General features: G+C 41.2%; 1 protein-coding gene across 4 annotated transcripts in view; it reads right to left on the bottom strand.

The window, feature by feature from the left end:
* ELMOD1 (ELMO domain containing 1) overlaps window positions 1-14,165 on the bottom strand; it is a 50,651-nt gene extending 36,486 nt beyond the window's left edge. For 3 of the 4 annotated variants that reach the window (XM_087721176.1, XM_087721174.1, XM_087721178.1), the window contains exon 1: window positions 13,964-14,165. The gene's annotated coding sequence lies outside the window, so the exon portion shown is untranslated. Of the gene's footprint in view, window positions 1-13,246; window positions 13,352-13,963 lie in introns of those variants that run through there. The other variant, XM_087721175.1, reaches the window with a different exon arrangement.
* Between the last annotated feature and the right edge of the window lie 2,587 nt (window positions 14,166-16,752).

Below are 16,752 nucleotides of genomic sequence, written 5' to 3'. Positions count from 1 at the left end.
AATACCAAAATTTTCTAATCTTCCTTTCCAAATCCCTGTTTACAATTTACATCCAATTCCCTTATATCATACCCATACCCATACCCATACATATACATATACATACATACATACATACATACATACATATGTGTGTGTGTGTGTGTTTTTTTTTATTTGTGCTGATAAATAAATAAAGGGAGACTAGTATAGATCTATTTCAAGCTATTTAGCTCTCATCAGCTAGCTAATATATTATATATATATATTATTATCATTATCCTTTCTTTATTTAACTATATCCTATATCATAACATTTTCTCCCTAAGACCCAGATTGTTGAGGGCAATATGCTGATTCTGTAAACTGCTTAGGAAGCACTGTAAAGCACTATGAAGCAATATATAAGCCTAAGTGCTATTGCTGGAGCTAACCTATACCTGTGCATCTTGTTTTTGATACCTAAGAGCAGAATCCCATAGTTTAAAAATCACTTAAGAAGGCGATCTATAACTTCTACACATGTACAAATAAATGCATTTTGGATGCTTGCCAACCAGCCTGCATTTCCAGGTGTTTGCAGTGCCCCTTGATCACTAGATCACAATTTCCAATGGTTTTGCAAGAAACCAGCACATTCTTCTGGTTCTGGCAAAAATTAGCCCACAGCAAACAATAGGTTTTGCTTAATGGCCACAAAGTTTACTTAATAACTGTCATGAAAAATACTGTAAAATCAGGTCGGGTCATGTGTGGTCACCCTCTTTACAACTATCGGAGAAACATATTTGTCAGTCTCAATGATGGTCATAGGGACTACCGTATCCTTTGGCCTATAAGACGCACCGGAGTATAAGACGCACCATGATTTTGAAGAGGTAAATTAAAAAAGTTTTTGCACTCTGCAGGCCTCCCAAACTCTCTGCATGCCTCGCTTTTTGCAAAAAAAAAAAAAAAAAAGGGAGAGGGAGAGGGAATGCAAAAGCTTTGGGAGGCTTGTAGAGTGCTCCTGGGGGTGGGGTGGGGGGCAAAAATGCCCCATTTCTTGCTCATTTTTGCCCTCACCAGCCTCCATGAGCACTTTGCAAGCCTCCCAAACCCTCTGCATGTCTATTTTTGCAAAGGAGGAGGGGTTTCGGGAGGTCAAAAATGCTGTATTCAGTGTATAAGATGCAGCAGATTTTCACCCTCTTTCTTGGGGGAAAAAGTGCGTCTTATTCTCTGAAAAAATACGGTACCTCTACATGCTGCTCACAAAGATCCTGTTCTAAAAAGAATGGCACAGTACTAAATGTAAAACTGGATTCAGGCGAGTGTGACTTGCTGTGCAAATATTATTTAAGTAAGGCATTGAAAATCAAGTTCTAATCTATGCAGCGTTAATCTAATCTTTCTTTTAGAATCAGTGTCAAGCAGAGATACTTTCTCCTCAGGTACAGTTTTATTTCAAGCAACCAAGAGGCCAGCTTTTATCTTGACACAATTCCAAATTCACTAGACTGCATTTCTGTCTCTATCAAATACCTCCATGTGCTTTCTCCTTATTACAATGCTGCAATTGAAAACATTTGAATGGGATAACTCATACTCTGTAGATACATTTTAAACATCAATGCAGGAAGGGAAATATTCGGGCTCAGTGCTCAGTGCTAAGGACCCCATGTCATGAGCTGAAACTCCCATTCATTTTAAGATTGTACAAACCGAATATAACCCATAGCTCAATGACACATCTCATTTCAGAGTGTTTTTAAAGGACTCAGTACTCCTGGGGAAATCACACAATCAGACTGGGCAAACTAACGAAGTGGGAGATCAAAGGAAATTCTTTGTTCCACCTACCCATTTCTTTTTCTTTCGTATTTTTTTTTCTGGAACATCTGTGAATGTATCTATTATAATGTCACCTGCTAAAAGCAAGCATTCAAAAGACACGTTCCTGTTGGCAAGTGGCCATTTGAAAACTAAGTGCCGCATCGGCAGTTTTGAGGACCCCAAGGGTGGCCCATTAATAACCCCACTTCTCTGAGAACTGCACTGGCTGCCAGTTTGCTTCTGGGTGCAATTCAAAGTGTTGGTAATTACCTTTAAGGTCCTTCATGCAGGGATGAAATTCAGCAGGTTCTGGAGAACCGGTAGAGGAAATTATGAGTAGTTCGGAGAACTGGCAGCGGAAATTTTGAGTAGTGGCAAATGCCATCTCTGCTGGTCCCGGAGTGGGGTGGGAATGGAGATTTTGCAGTATCCTTCCCCTGCCATGCCCACCAAACCACACCCACCAAGCCATGCCCACAGAACCGGTAGTAAAAAAATTGAATTTTGCCACTGCCTTCATGGCCTGCATCCAGGGACTTGAGGGACCATCTCATTCTACTGGGATTGGCCTGCCCTACCAGTCCTTCTCCCTTCTCACACAGACGTATAGCAAGAGTTCTACAAGTGTTTATTCAACCCCCACAAATAGATCCTCAGAAAGCACCCCTGCTGCACAGGTTCGGATTCTAGCACAGTAAAAATCACTGAGTAACCGAGTCCAATGGGCACACGTAAAATCCAGGAAAGCAGTCTATGCGGCATGAAACTGGGTGTTCTGACCAAGGCTTCCCAAGAGCATGAAGCAAACTCCTTGTCCCAACAAAAATCCCTTTTATTAATTTACTGTGAATTCTGCTCATTCACCTCCAGCAAATTCTTTCAAAGGAGGATTTACAGTCACAGACCTTCTCTGGCTTAGAGAGCTGACAGGCCAATATCTGCAAAACTTGGCAAGGAGTCTCGGAGAGTCATGAACCAATTAAGCAAACTAATTGTCTCCTGCAAACTCCACTCCCCTTTCACTCCTCTTTTATTTCCTCTGGGAGGGGCCATTCATTGTTACAACGGCACAGAAAAAAGTGACTTACCACCATTTTTCACACTTATGAGCATTGCAGCAGCCCCATGGTCATGTGATCAAAAATTCAGACACTTGGCAAGTGACTCATATTTATGACAGTTGCAGTGGCCTGGGGTCACATGATGACCTTTGGTGACCTTCTGACAAGCAAAGCCAATGGAGAAACAAGATTCACTTAACAACCGGGTTGCTAATTTAACAATTGCAGGGATTCACTTAAGAAATGTGGCAAGAATAGTCATAAAATGGGACAAACTCTCTTAATAAGTGTTTCACTTAGCAACATAAATTTTGGGCTCAATTGTGGTCATAACTCGAGGATTATCTGCATTATTCTACTATTTTCTTTAAGAAATGTAGCTACTATGATTTAAAGGTAAAGGCTCCCCTCCCATATGTGCTAGTTGTTCCCGACTCTAGTTGTTCCCGACTCTAGGGGGCAGTGCTCATCTCCATTTCAAAGCCGAAGAGCCAGCGCTATCCAAAGATGTCTCTATGGTCATGTGGCTGGCATGACTAAATGCCAAAGGCCTTCTCACCAAAGGTGGTTCCTATTTTTCTACTCGTATTTTATGTGCTTTCGAACTGCTAGGTTGACAGAAGCTGGGACAAGTAAAGGGAGCTCACTCTATTATGCGGCGCTAGGGATTCAAACTGCCGAATTACTGACCTTTCTGATCGACAAGCTCAGCGTCTTAGCCACTGAGACACCGCATCCCTTTAAGAAATATAGCTACAAGCCAATACTTTGTTTGACAATGCCCCTCTTGGCTGCCCCCACCAAAAGGGACAAAGGAATTAGTGGAAGGGAGTAAGCATGCTAGCTGAAATACAGCATTTTTATTCATCGCTATATTCTTTGTATTCATACCAATAATGCCCTTCTGTTTATTTCAGGGAGGTGGTTTGTCCTAGTTCTAGAACGTAAATCGGGAGGAGGAAGGAAAGCAGCAAGAAATCATTCCATTCAAAATCATTCCACCCCTCTCAAAGACCTCGATTTTGCATTCAGCTGTGTTACTTCAGTTTGACATGGACAATCTAACAGCAGCCCTTGACACACATAGATAAGAGTAAGCAATGCTATTTGGAAAGGCCACTAAAATGCCATATTTAGCCAAAAGCAGGAACAATGCCATATATCTGCCCAACTTTTAGACGAGGCCCTGAAGATGCTACCAATTGCCAGCTGGAGCAAGGCAAATAATAGTGCTCTCCTATAAGCAGAAGGTTTTTGAAAAAGTGACAAAGAGGAAAAAAAAATCCAGCCAACTTATGTAGCAACCTATTAGCATTTTGCAGCTAGAATGCAGCTTGGCTGTCTAATCCTATTGTATCTGTCAGCCAACTCCCCAGGCACAAGCAGTAAAGAAAAGGTACCTTGTCATTCAGCAGACTTTATAATTCAAATAAACATACTTCTCTGGATCTTCTGGTGCAGCATTATTTACTGCAGGCTCTGGTTTGTAAAAACCAGACAGATTTAGATGTAAATCTGTAATTGTAGTTCGATTAAAAAAAGGAAAAAAATTTTTTTTCTGTGAATATATATTTCCATGCCTTTCGAAGAAGCTTTAACAATCTTGTGTCTTTCTTTAATAAATAGCACTGAACAATAAAAAAAACCCCATATGGATTATTTTTTGGAAGGACACAGTAGTTTCAATGACCCTAAGAGTGATATTATTGGGAATGTAAGTTCCTAAGGGGTTCGTCTTTGTTGGTGAGATCCGTTGTTAGCTCTCTGAGAATTGTTGAGGGCACTTGGGAGCTTTATCTGTATCCTCAGTGCCACCTGAATTAGAGTGAAAATGGACATGGGATTTTCCTGAGATTACTGAAAGGACTGTGTTGTAGGCAGGGGATAGGTAGTGTTATATTCCTCCCCTCTGTTGTTCAATTTTAATACAGATGGCGTCTTGGACCCTCTTTCAAATCAGCGGTCCTCTCTCTCCAAAATGTGGACTTTGCTGTCTTCAAGAGTTACCTTTGTCTTTCTACAGGGGAATTATTGAGTCTGTCATCTGCACCTCCATAACTGTCTGGTTTGGTTCTGCAACCCAACAAGACAGACACAGACTTCGGAGGATAATCAGAACTGCAGAAAAAACAATTGCAACCACCTGCCTTCCATTGAGGACCTGTATACTGCACGAGTTAAAAAGAGGGCTGTGAAAATATTTACAGACCCCTCGCATCCTGGGCATAAATGGTTTCAACTCCTATACTCAACACGACGCTGCAGGGCACTGCACACCAGAACAACTAGATACAAGAACATTTTTTTCCAAAATGCCATCACTCTGCTAAACAGATAATTATCTCAGCACTGTCACACTATTTACTAAGTCTGCATTACTATTACTGTTAATCTTTTCATTGTTCCTATCACCCATATCCTCCCACCTATGACTGTATGACTGTAACTTTGTTGCTTATATCCTTATGATTTATATTGATCGTTTCCTAGTATGATTTGATCACTTATTTGTACCCTTTATCTATCATTAAGTGTTGTACCTTATGATTCATGACGAATGTATCTTTTCTTTTATGTACACTGAGAACATATGCACCAAAGACAAATTCCTTGTGTATCCAATAAAGAATTCTATATTCTATTCTATTTCAGATGCAGATGGATTACTGAATCCTGTCCTGATGGCTTCGATCTCTTGTGTCACAAGGGGAAGGGCAAAACTACCCCAATGGAACTGTGGGCAAGTGACCCTCCGTAGACTTTGGACAAGCCAACTTAGGACAACAAACTTCAAACTTAAATCCAGAAAAAGGGAATAGTAAACTGCTTGTTTCTCATTTAATTATGCCACAGAGAAGCCTTCCTTAATTTGACATCTTTTAGGGGGAAAAAAGTTGGCTTTGACAAATATTGATTTGGCAAGAAACCAAGTAGAGGTCTCATCTTACAGGTAAATGGATGCATGTGTGCTTGGATGTATAGTTTTCATTCACCCCTAGAACTAGAATGAAAATGTATGATCCATCATGACATCAAATTCTTCCACCTTCTTCTTTGGATTTTTTGAAAAGGAAATTTAGCAGCTCATAAAGAGCTACAGCAAAATGTATAATTTTTCAAAGGATGGAAAAAATTATTCTCATTCTTAACAACTCTTGCTTTGCTTTCTTTCTCATGGGGAAATAAATTCTCCTTTGAGTGGATCTCAAATTTGCTATTGTCATAACTTAGATGGAAGCTGCTTCCATTCAATCTCACTGGAGCTTTTGTTACAAACCAACTTCTCCACTTAAGCTTGGGGATGCCACACCATCAGCACAACCGAAACACATCAAACAGAACAAGATAACGTTGGATACTTCCTTGCTATTGCTTCTCTAAGGAACATATGCAGCAACTGTGGCTAAGGTGAGCTTTGCACAAATTTGTCTGATGTACCCAATGGAGTCCTTTCCTAGACCGAGAGGCCTTGCTCACATTCACTTATGCCTTGGTCACCATCCAATTGGATAACTGCAACACGCTCTATATGTCCTTGAAGACTACATAAAAACTTCAACTGGTCTAGAATACAACAGAGAACACAGTAATGGGGGAGGGGACGCTAGATATGCTCATGTAATACTTCTAACTGCACTGGCTTCGGTTTCATTTCGGATGCAATTCAAGGTGCAGATCATCACCTTTAAAACCCAATATGACACAAGGATACCCACAGGACTGCCTTTCCCTAAGGACATCTACCCGTTCTTCCAGATCAGATAGGGTGAGCACACTCCTAGTCTCTTTGTTCTGACCTAGGCTTCCCCAAAAAGCACAAAGCAGATTTCAAAAGCCCTTTTATGAAACAAATGTGAATTCCTCTCATTCACATTTAGCAAAGGCCTGGTAAACAGTCTTTCAAAGGTGAAGCTATGACCACAGACCTTATCTAGCTTGGAAAGCTGCCATATTAAAATTTTCCAAACACAGTGCTGTGCAAGGAAAGACTTGGCACAGAGTCTCTGAGATTCACGGACAGATCTTCACACTCCTGAAATGAACTAATGAACAAATTGTTTCCTGCAAAAGTCCAATCCTCTTTCGCTCCTCTTTTACTTCCTACAGGAGGGGCCATTCACCGTCTATTTGTGGCTTTACTCCCAAAATGTCCCTGATTTCTGAGCTGTTCTTTTCTTCTGGCAGCTCTGCACATGTGTACACTGGGAACAGGCTCCAGCTGTTCCTCTGCCTCACTGTTGTCTAGCTCCAAAGGCAGCTGAGAACTGCCAGATGGCCTTGGCCCCATCTGCGCCTCTGACACAGAGCCCTCATCTGAGCCTTCCCCAGCTTCCAGGACTGGCCCATGTTCCTCCCCAACCTCCTCACTGTCTGACTCTGCTACCACCTCTGCAACACCCTTCCCCTAAATATTGCCAGTGAATGAGGTCTGGCGACATGCTTTTTCTGTGGCAGTGCCTGCCTTATGGTACATGTCCCCTGAAGTTCGTCATGCCTCCATCTTTTTAGCTTTCTGTAATTTTTTTTGTATTTTTTTATTTTTAAACATGAAAAAAAACATAAAAAAATTCTCATCCATACATACTGTAGAAAGTGTATCAGTTGATTACAAAAGGTTTTCATGCATCTCTTCCACAGTCATCAAGCATAATTCATATTAATTCAAATATTTTAACTCAAATATTTATACGTTACTCTTATGCCTCCATTTATGTTTGACTGTAATTATTTAAACATCCTTCATCATAAAATATACCAAAATTTAATACATAACCACATACTGGCATTCCATTTAATATTTCTAAAATCCTCCAATAACACTGAATCCTTATGTCCTATTCTAGCTAAACATCCATAATATTTAATAGCAGACTTTTCTAATCCTCCTTTCCAAATTGCCGTTGACAATTTTCATCTAGTTTCCTTATATTATACTCATGTATATGTATATAGGGTGTCATTATTATTGCTCCTTTATTTGACTATATTCTGTATCATAACATTTTACCTGTAATAATCAAAACTTAACTGTATCTAACTTGATTCTTTTTTTAAATTAACTTTTGTATATAATCCAAAGGGATTTCTAATCTCCCTTTCATGGGTACCATTCAATATTCATAGCTTTCTGTAAATTTTGAAGACCTGACTTTTCTCCCAAGGGTTGGGGGAAGATGAGATAATGATACATTAGCATGACTGCCACCAGTGTTTTATTGTTTTTAATGTTTTATGTTTTAATTTTATAAATTTTAATGTTATAGTTTTTAAAATGATTTTTGACTGGGAACCACCGAGAGTTGGCAGCTTTATAAATGTTATAAATTAAAGGCATTATAATTGACATTATAATTCACAGGGTGTGGTGGCCTAGAGGTGAAGATTCTCATTCTCCCATTCGGAAGATTGAGGGTTCTATCCTAGGCAGTGATAGATATTTCTGTAGCAGGGCACAAAGAGAAAATATCTGCTGTGATCTCCACATAGGAGTCAGGAAGCGCATCCGGCCAGTAAATGCTCAGCTCCATTCAGTTGCCCCTGGTTCCATGTCAAATTAAGGGATTACAGGGTTGTAAAAAGAACAAAAATGATGTTACAATTTAGTTGGTGCTTAGGGAGAAATATTTCTTCACTATCTTCATCCACAGATCAAGAGAAACCCTGAAGGTCTCATCATCAACAGATGTGTGGGGAAAGCACCTGCCAAAACTCCCTGTGAGAGGGGCAGCCACATCTCTCCTGGGGACATCAGATTGTTATAATTAAAGAACCCACACAGCTTGGTTCCTGGTTTTAAAGAACTGCAATGTAAATTACAATCATTTCCCATTGAGGTTAATGCTGGTATCTAAATTATTTAAGAATGGAATGCTTACCGCATCTTAAAAAGAAGGGAGGCAGAAGCTTTGGAGCCAGAAGTACAGTACCCCCTGGCACCCTGCCAATTCCTCAGTCCACGTCTTTGACAAGTCTGATGTCAACCCTGAAGCTGACCTGACCGAAGCCATTTTGAGGTTTTAGTGTTGCCACACTGGAGCTAAGGGATAGGGAGGGGGGAATAGAGATGAGGGGGTTGTAGTCAAAACAAAACACTTTCTCCTGGGAACCAAGGACATTCCCACAGGTGACTGAAGAGAGGAGAAGCGATGTCACCTGGCAGCTGGATGGGACAGTGATTAGACCATGTGATTGACTGTTTAGGAAGTGGGAGACACTTTTAATTAGGTGAAAACCATGGGAATATTCAGAATCGGTTTTCACCAGCCTATGCCCATATGATATGTCCAATAAACCAATTTTTTGAGGAACCTCAGAGTTCTGTTGGTTATGGGCATATTACTTGGAACCCTGACATCTGATTCTGCAGGGCTGGTTGTGGCCCCTGAGTCACAAACATCTGGATAATCACTAGATGACAGCAAAGAGAATTCTCCATTCTTCTTTGTTTCCTCAATGTAATTTTATTGCAATTTTTAAAAACAAATGCAGAGAAAATGCAAAGATCCGCAGTCATACAGTAAACACAGTGAACTATATTAGTTAATAACAGGATAATTTCAGAAAAATATTGAAATGTTATTCTGGAGAGGCATTTTCAGGTTAGACATGTTAAATTTATCATGGTTATATCCCAGAATCAAAAAATCTTGGTTATATCATCGTGTGAGACTGGGAAAGTGCTTTAGCTAAATAGCACAGAGTGTATACCTTACCACTTTTTGAAAAGTTAATTTTTCTACTAATAAAAAAAAAAACAACTCCATACCTTTTGGCATAGATTTCATATCTTACAAGCAAAGATACATTTTTATGTGAAATTTAATAGATTGCTATTCAATGATGAAATGAATATATGGCAAATCTACCATTTTCCTCAAAATAAGACCTCCCTGGATAATAAGCCCAATCAGGCTTTTTGAGTGCATGTGTGAAAATAAGCCCTCCCCCAAAATATTGCAACACAGCATCAGCCATGAGGTGACCACGCTCGTCACCTCCTGCACCTCAAAAATAATAAGACCTCCCCGAAAATAAGATCAAGTGCTTATTTCAGGGGGTCAAAAGAAAATAAGACCCTGTCTTATTTTTGGGGAAACAAGGCAGGTAATGTACCATATCTTAGTAGGTTCATTCTCTAGGTTCCCTTCCCTTTATTTTATTTGTTTTGTTTTTATTTGCTCTGATATTATGTTACTTCACACGTAGGTTTTTGCTTCCACATCTGGTAATGACCTGGATTTCTGCTCATGCTTAGTGCAGGAGTGGATTATGGAGAAAAGGGAACAAGTGGGGGTAAAGTTGCAATTGGTATTACTTTGCCCTCAACAGCTGTTCTAAAGTCAGCTGTTGTTTCAGCACGCAGAGCTCCAGCAGAGGCCAAGGTGACCTTGACATCTTTCCAGGGATCACTATTGGCTACTCTCTTTTTTGTGTTTGTAAGGAGGAGGAGGGAAAAAACAGGAACAGCAAAATTGGAATGTTAAGCAAAGAGATATATTTCACACTGCTTTGGGGCCAATGTCAGGCACAAGGAATCAGAATCACATGTGAAGTTCTAGTTCAGAAGATCTATATTGCTCAAGCTTCTACACAAGAATCTAGTCAGCTATTGATCACCAACTAGATTGGTGCTAGATAAGAATGGAATTCAAGGAGTGTTGGACTTGGATTACTTGTGGCAACATAAGGATTCCAGACTGATAACTCTCTTAACTCCACTCCCAGGTGGATTATTAAGTGCTGGAACAAGACTAATATGGGCCCCCTCACCTACACATGGACACATAAATCAATAATGTCATAATTGTACATTTATTAATTACATTCAAACATACTTGGAAATATATTAAATATATTTTAATATATATTTAGAAATATATACAGTATTTTAATATATCCTGCCCTAAGCATCAACAGCACACTTTTTCCCCTCCATTTTTTTGACATCCTTCCTAAAGACCTATTTCACACTGCCTTTGAGTTTAATTCTCCTTTCAAACTTTAATTACACTCAACTAATATGCTGCATTTTCCTCCCCTCTTTTGTTTTTTCTTGTCTACTGTCTACTTAGGATGGTAAGATCCAGATTCCATCCCTGCTGCCTGTGAAGTTTTAACAAATGCTTAAATGATCCAATATTGGTTTTCTTTTTAAAAAATTGGTTTGTAATTTTTTTAAAAAAAAATCCCCTTCACGGGCCCCTTTTAAGTTGCATGAGACCCGGAACAATGTACCAGCTGTGCCCCCCTCTCCTCAGGCCTGGCTCTGCCTCTTCTTCTTCTACAACTTCACTGAAGTTTAATTTGTGAGTTAAGTCCCATTGAAATACATAGGAAATGTAAGTTTGTACTGTGACCAAGGTGGGATTTAACTATGAGTAAATTGCCATAGGATTGAGCTGCAGTCCTACACAAACTTACCTAGAACTAGCTGATTGAACACCATTGAGATAAGATATGAGGGATTTGACTGATTTTGGTTTAAGACCTCCAAAGACCCTTCCAACTCTGCTATTGTATTGTATTGTATTGCATTGCATTGCATTGTATTGTATTGTATTGTATTGTATTGAACCCAGCTAGTGCAGATTATGAATTGTGACTTGTAGCATTTTCAACCATGGTTTAGCAAACAGTGGCTTACTGCGATATGTGAGCTCTTGGTATATTGTGTAAATCCAATCTATGTGATTACCTTATGGTTAAGTGTGCCTGTATAGTTCAACGGCAACCCCTAAAATGGGATAATGTTACTCATCTGAACTACTCATGGGTTACCTTATAGAAAAATGCATTGTAAGAACACAGCCACCATTTCAGTTCTACAACAGAAGGAAATTAGTGAGCTCTTCAGAGCCACTGCATAAACAAATCACCCAGAAATCTTGAGATAGCCATTCCATAGCCAGTGATGATATCAAACTATGTCCCAAGCTTCTCATCCAAGAAGCTTCTTCAGCTCATATCATCAAAAGAAAAAAAAAAACGTCCAGTTGCCTCCTGAAAAAGCACCTTTGGGACAACCATGACCTGGATGACTGAGAATCTCTACAGCAGAGATCCCCAAACTTGGCAACTTGAAGATTTGTGGACTTTAAGCAGAGTTGGCTGGAAAATTCTGGGAGTTGAAGTCCACAAGTCTTAAAGTTGCCAAGTTTGGGGACCTCTGCTCTGCAGACTTTTGTATCAAACTATGATTTGCTTAGAACTGTATCTGAGATGCAAAATCCGGATTTATTTTGTTACCATCTATTGGTCATCTAGATTTTTGCACCCCAGATCTGGTCCTAGAACCTGTTCAGTGTACTGGCACAACATAAATGGTCTTTGTCCTAAAGAATTTTATGCAAACGGTGTCTCTTTTTCTCTCATGAGAAACAGAATGAAGAAGAAGAAGAAAAAAAATGCTCTGCTTTGAACACGAAAATTGGCCTTTTAAAAATTGGTTGAAACAAATGAAGTCAGGAGTCAGGGAGCATCTTAAACCCACCTGCTTTATATCGTTTTTTCCTGCACCACTTCTCTGCAATACTGTGTTCTTTCTCCAGATGGGTTTTTAAGTCAGATCTCCTCTCTTCTATTCCTATTTCATTTTGTGGCGCTCAAGCGTCACGGTTATTTGTTTCACAACCCCACATCAGAATTAAGAGGCAATCAATAATAGATGACAAAAACCTATTCATGACACCCTAACCTCCACTGGGCTGGAAGAAAATGTTTACTCCACAATGCTAGCACAATCCTACGATCCACAGCTACCCAGCAACACCTTGCATCGAAACTTGGGGGGGGGGATTTTCTGCCAGGTAAAGCACCCCGAGTAGGATCACCGTCCTAAAACAGTCAGCTCTGACAGCGCCCCAGAAACCCAACCTGCGAATTAAATTAATAATAATAATAATAATAATAATAATAATAATAATAATAATAATAATAAACCACACAAAGTAAATAAATAATAAACTGCACTACTAGGTACATTATATATTTTAAAAAGGTACTTGGTTGATACCTAGGATATTTGCAGCCACCCATATCAACCATTAGCATCCGCCAATGGTATTTGTGATGCATTTTTGAATGTTCAGGTGACTTGAGTTTCATGTTTAATGAATAAAGTAAATAATAATAATAATAAAAAACTACATATGATAAATAAATAATGAACTGCGCTACTAGGAACATCATATATTTTAAGAAGATACTTGGTTGATACCTGGGAGGCTGGCAGCAACCCGTATGAACCTTTAGCACCCGTCAATGGTGTTTGTGACATATCTTTAAACGTTCACTTGACTGAGTTTCATGTTCAATAAATGAAAAGAAATAATAATAATAACACCTGCAAATAATAATAATAAAAGGAAAGTCCGTTTTCTTTCCGTACTCACCTTTCAGGGGGCGCTTCTTTCCCACCTTTGCTAACCGGCAGGGGTGTCTTTTGGAAGGCAGAGTGGAATCCCCCCCCCTCTTTCCCTCGCCCCCCCCCCCCAACCTTAAGCCACAGCCACGGTGAATCCCCCAATATCCCGGAATCGACTAGGGGAAAACCACTCCGCCACTGAGGGCCGTGCAGAAACGACGGATGGCCCCCAAACCACAATCAATAACCGCAATGCCGCCCCCCCTCCTCCTCTCCACCCCCCCTTTTGCAGGCTCGGAGGTGGAACCGTGCAGCTGGGGTAACCGTGTGCGCCCCGGGAGAGCTCGCGCAGTTCCCTATGATTAATTGATCGCCGTCGCTAGGCGACCAGCGCTGGGGTTTAAAGTCTCCCCCCCCCCCCGTCGCCCGTGATCAACACCACCACTACCAGCAGCCTGCTCGGCCGCTGGAAAGATCCCCCCCCCCCCGCAAGCAACGCAGCCTTGGGGTGGGGAATGAATGAAGCTTGCGCTGGCCGCTGCAACAATAATGCGCGCATCATTTCGACGCAGCGCTGAGATTCAAAGGAAAAGAAGGGCAAGGTTTAAAAGGGGGGTGGGTGGGGGAGTGAGGGGTTATGCCAAGGGTCGGAGATCTAGGATTTAGATATTTCCGCAGCTGCAACAAGACATTGGGGAGGGGGGGGTATGAAGGCAAAGGGACCGTAGCCCAGCCCCTTACTCACCCTCTCCTCAGCCCGCCCGCCGTCTAGGCAAGATTTTTCCCCGCAACGGTGCCTCCGGTATGTGGGTCACCCCCCGCAAGGCTTCGAGGAGGGAAGGCAACGGCCGCCCCGCAGACGAGAGCCGCCGCGCTGGGCCAGGTGAAGGCGCAATCGCTGCCGGCAGCCTTAGAGAACCGGAGCCACCCGCTCGGCCCGCCGCCTGCCGGTCAGCACGGGGAAGTGCGAGGTTAGGGGAGAGCGCGGAGGGGGGGCCCCCGGAGAGCGAGGGTCGGGCCTGGTCTGGTGTGAAGGGTTAGGTCCGCTGAGGAAACGGGGTTAGTAGCCAAGGGGAAACCGGTTGTGCGAACGCGGCCTGGTTGTGACAAGAGTCTGAGTTTGGGCTTCTGGCGTTTCCATGCTTCTCCCTCCGGCTGGAAAATAGCTTGCCTGGGAATACAGCTGTGGTTTTGGTAGTTCTCCAGGCGTTGTTTTTGAGCCTAAAAGATCAATAGCTCTTTCCCAACAGCCCTACTACATTTCCAAGGATTGAATTGAAAATTCTTTTTCAAGGAAATGCCCTTTTCGCCTATTACTTTACACCATACAATCCTAAAGGTGCTTTTTGCAAGACGCAAATGGACTTTCTGGTTTTTTCTTAGAAGACGTTTCAGTTCTCATCCAAGCCGTGAGAAGATGAGAAGCAAAAGATCTTCAAAGAAAAACCAGAAAGTCCAGTTGCCTCTTGAAAAAGTACCTTTGAGATAACCATGACCTGGATGACTGAGAAACTCCAGTTGCCCTGTTGGATTTACATTCCTTTCCCTGAGTACATGTACCTTAAAATGCGCCTATAGGCAAGAATATGGGACGCAGAATATGGCTCAGAAGCTGAGCTTGTTGATCAGAAAGGTCCGCAGTTCTACAGTTCGAAACCCTAGTGCCGTAATGGAGTGAGCTCCTGTTACTTGTTCCAGCTTCTGCCAACCTAGCAGTTCGAAAGCATGCAAACATGCAAGTAGAAATATAGGGACCACCTATATTTCCACCATGCACCTTCGGCGTTTAGTCATGCCGTCCAGAGGAACACAGAGACTTCTTCGGACAGTGCTGGCTCTTCATCTTTGAAACGGAGATGAGCACTGCCCCCTAGAGTCGGGAATGACTAGCACATATGTGCGAGGGGAACCTTTACCTTATAGTCTGTTGCAGGATAGAGGTTTTACTTCTACAAAAAATCTGAACTTGGCAGACTTCTCACTGAACTTGGAATGGTAAAAACCATTGACTAAATTCACACATGACACATCTGCAACCACCATGCGAATGGTTTACTTATTACTAATGCTGGTGCAGTGCTCAAAGCTCTAAAGGACTTACAGCTGCAACATAGTGCACAACAAAGCAGTATCCATGCGAACCATAATATCTAATGAATGGCAATCATAATATTTTGATCATAAAACCACAGAACATGAATGTTGAGAACCTAGAACTCCTTACATACCCAGATCCTTCTATATGATCTCTGAATGCCCTTCAAGAGTCTTTTAAAAAGCGTCTGTCCTGGGGTGTTGCTGTTTGGGCGCAGTTAATGTTTAGTATGGCGTGTGAGCAGAGTGAAGGTTAATGCAATGTGTGAATCCAACGTTCTGTTCCTGCAGCAGTGAATATGAGTGCATTACGAGTAGTTCTCAACTTATAATCACAATTGCAACCGGAATTTTGAGTGTCACATGATGCCTTTATTAAGCAAGTCGTCGTATGATGACTGCAGTTGTTAAGCATGTCACATTAAGTGAATCACGTGGTTGTTAAGTGAATCCAGCTTCCCCAATTGACTTTGTTGGAAGCTGACTGGGAACAGCTTCAAATCTCACCAGGCTCAAGATTGACTACGCCTTCCATCCTTATCAGTTCGGTAAAATGAGGACCCAAATTGCTGACTCTGTAAACCGTTTAGAGAAGGCTACAAAGCACTGTAAATGGTATATAAGTCTAAGTGCTATTGCTATCACATGGGTCTCCTCTCGGCGTATGCTCCACAACAATCGGAATTCAGAAATTTTCTTGTTAATACCTGTAGCATTCTTCTGTTGAGAAATCTAACTTACATGTGCACATTTTGCTAAGCCATAATATAGTTTATCTAGACTTAATGCTGTCTGTTTGTGTTATATCTTTGCATATTGTAGGATCAACCCAGTTATCCTATTCCACAAATCATGGTTTAGTTTAATGTAGCATGGTGTATGAATACAGGCTTATCCTTCATCAATTCACAACCTTGCAAAGCTGGATGCCTGTCCCATATACCCACTGTTTTCCTTTTAGTTGGGACATGTCATTCTGGTCTTAAGAATCAACAAGGCTTTTACCACCCATTGCAGTATTTAAGTTGGAATGCCCCAGTCATTTAAGTGCTTCATTTATTTTTGCAAAGCTTCTGCCAATAGAACAGTTCAAGGACTGGGCAACCAATTTAGCACCTTAGAAGAAAAAAGCAACCAGGGACTGCTTAAATTCTTAATTAAACTTGTAAGTAAATTAAACTTAAACACTGCTGTGGACTATAGCCAAAAAATACATTGCTTCAATCAATGGGATCTAAGCCAAAAGCCATCTAGGCTTTCAAGATATTCAGCACTTTACAGTGCTTTAATAAGACACACAGATGCAGCAACACAGGATGGGAAGGGCTTTTGCTGAAATCCACTTAATTACTTGTGGTACCCATGATGTTGTCTCTTGTGACCTCCATGAAATCCTTGATCTCCAACTACAGCAAGGAATCAGCTGCTAAGGGGAAAACA

This window comes from Thamnophis sirtalis, unplaced genomic scaffold (genome assembly GCF_051295495.1).
Source record: "Thamnophis sirtalis isolate CommonGarterSnake01/CBP01778 unplaced genomic scaffold, rThaSir2_p1.2 scaffold_8, whole genome shotgun sequence".
In the NCBI taxonomy this organism is placed as follows: Eukaryota; Metazoa; Chordata; class Lepidosauria; order Squamata; family Natricidae; genus Thamnophis; species Thamnophis sirtalis.
This window is presented reverse-complemented; position numbering and strand designations above follow the sequence as displayed.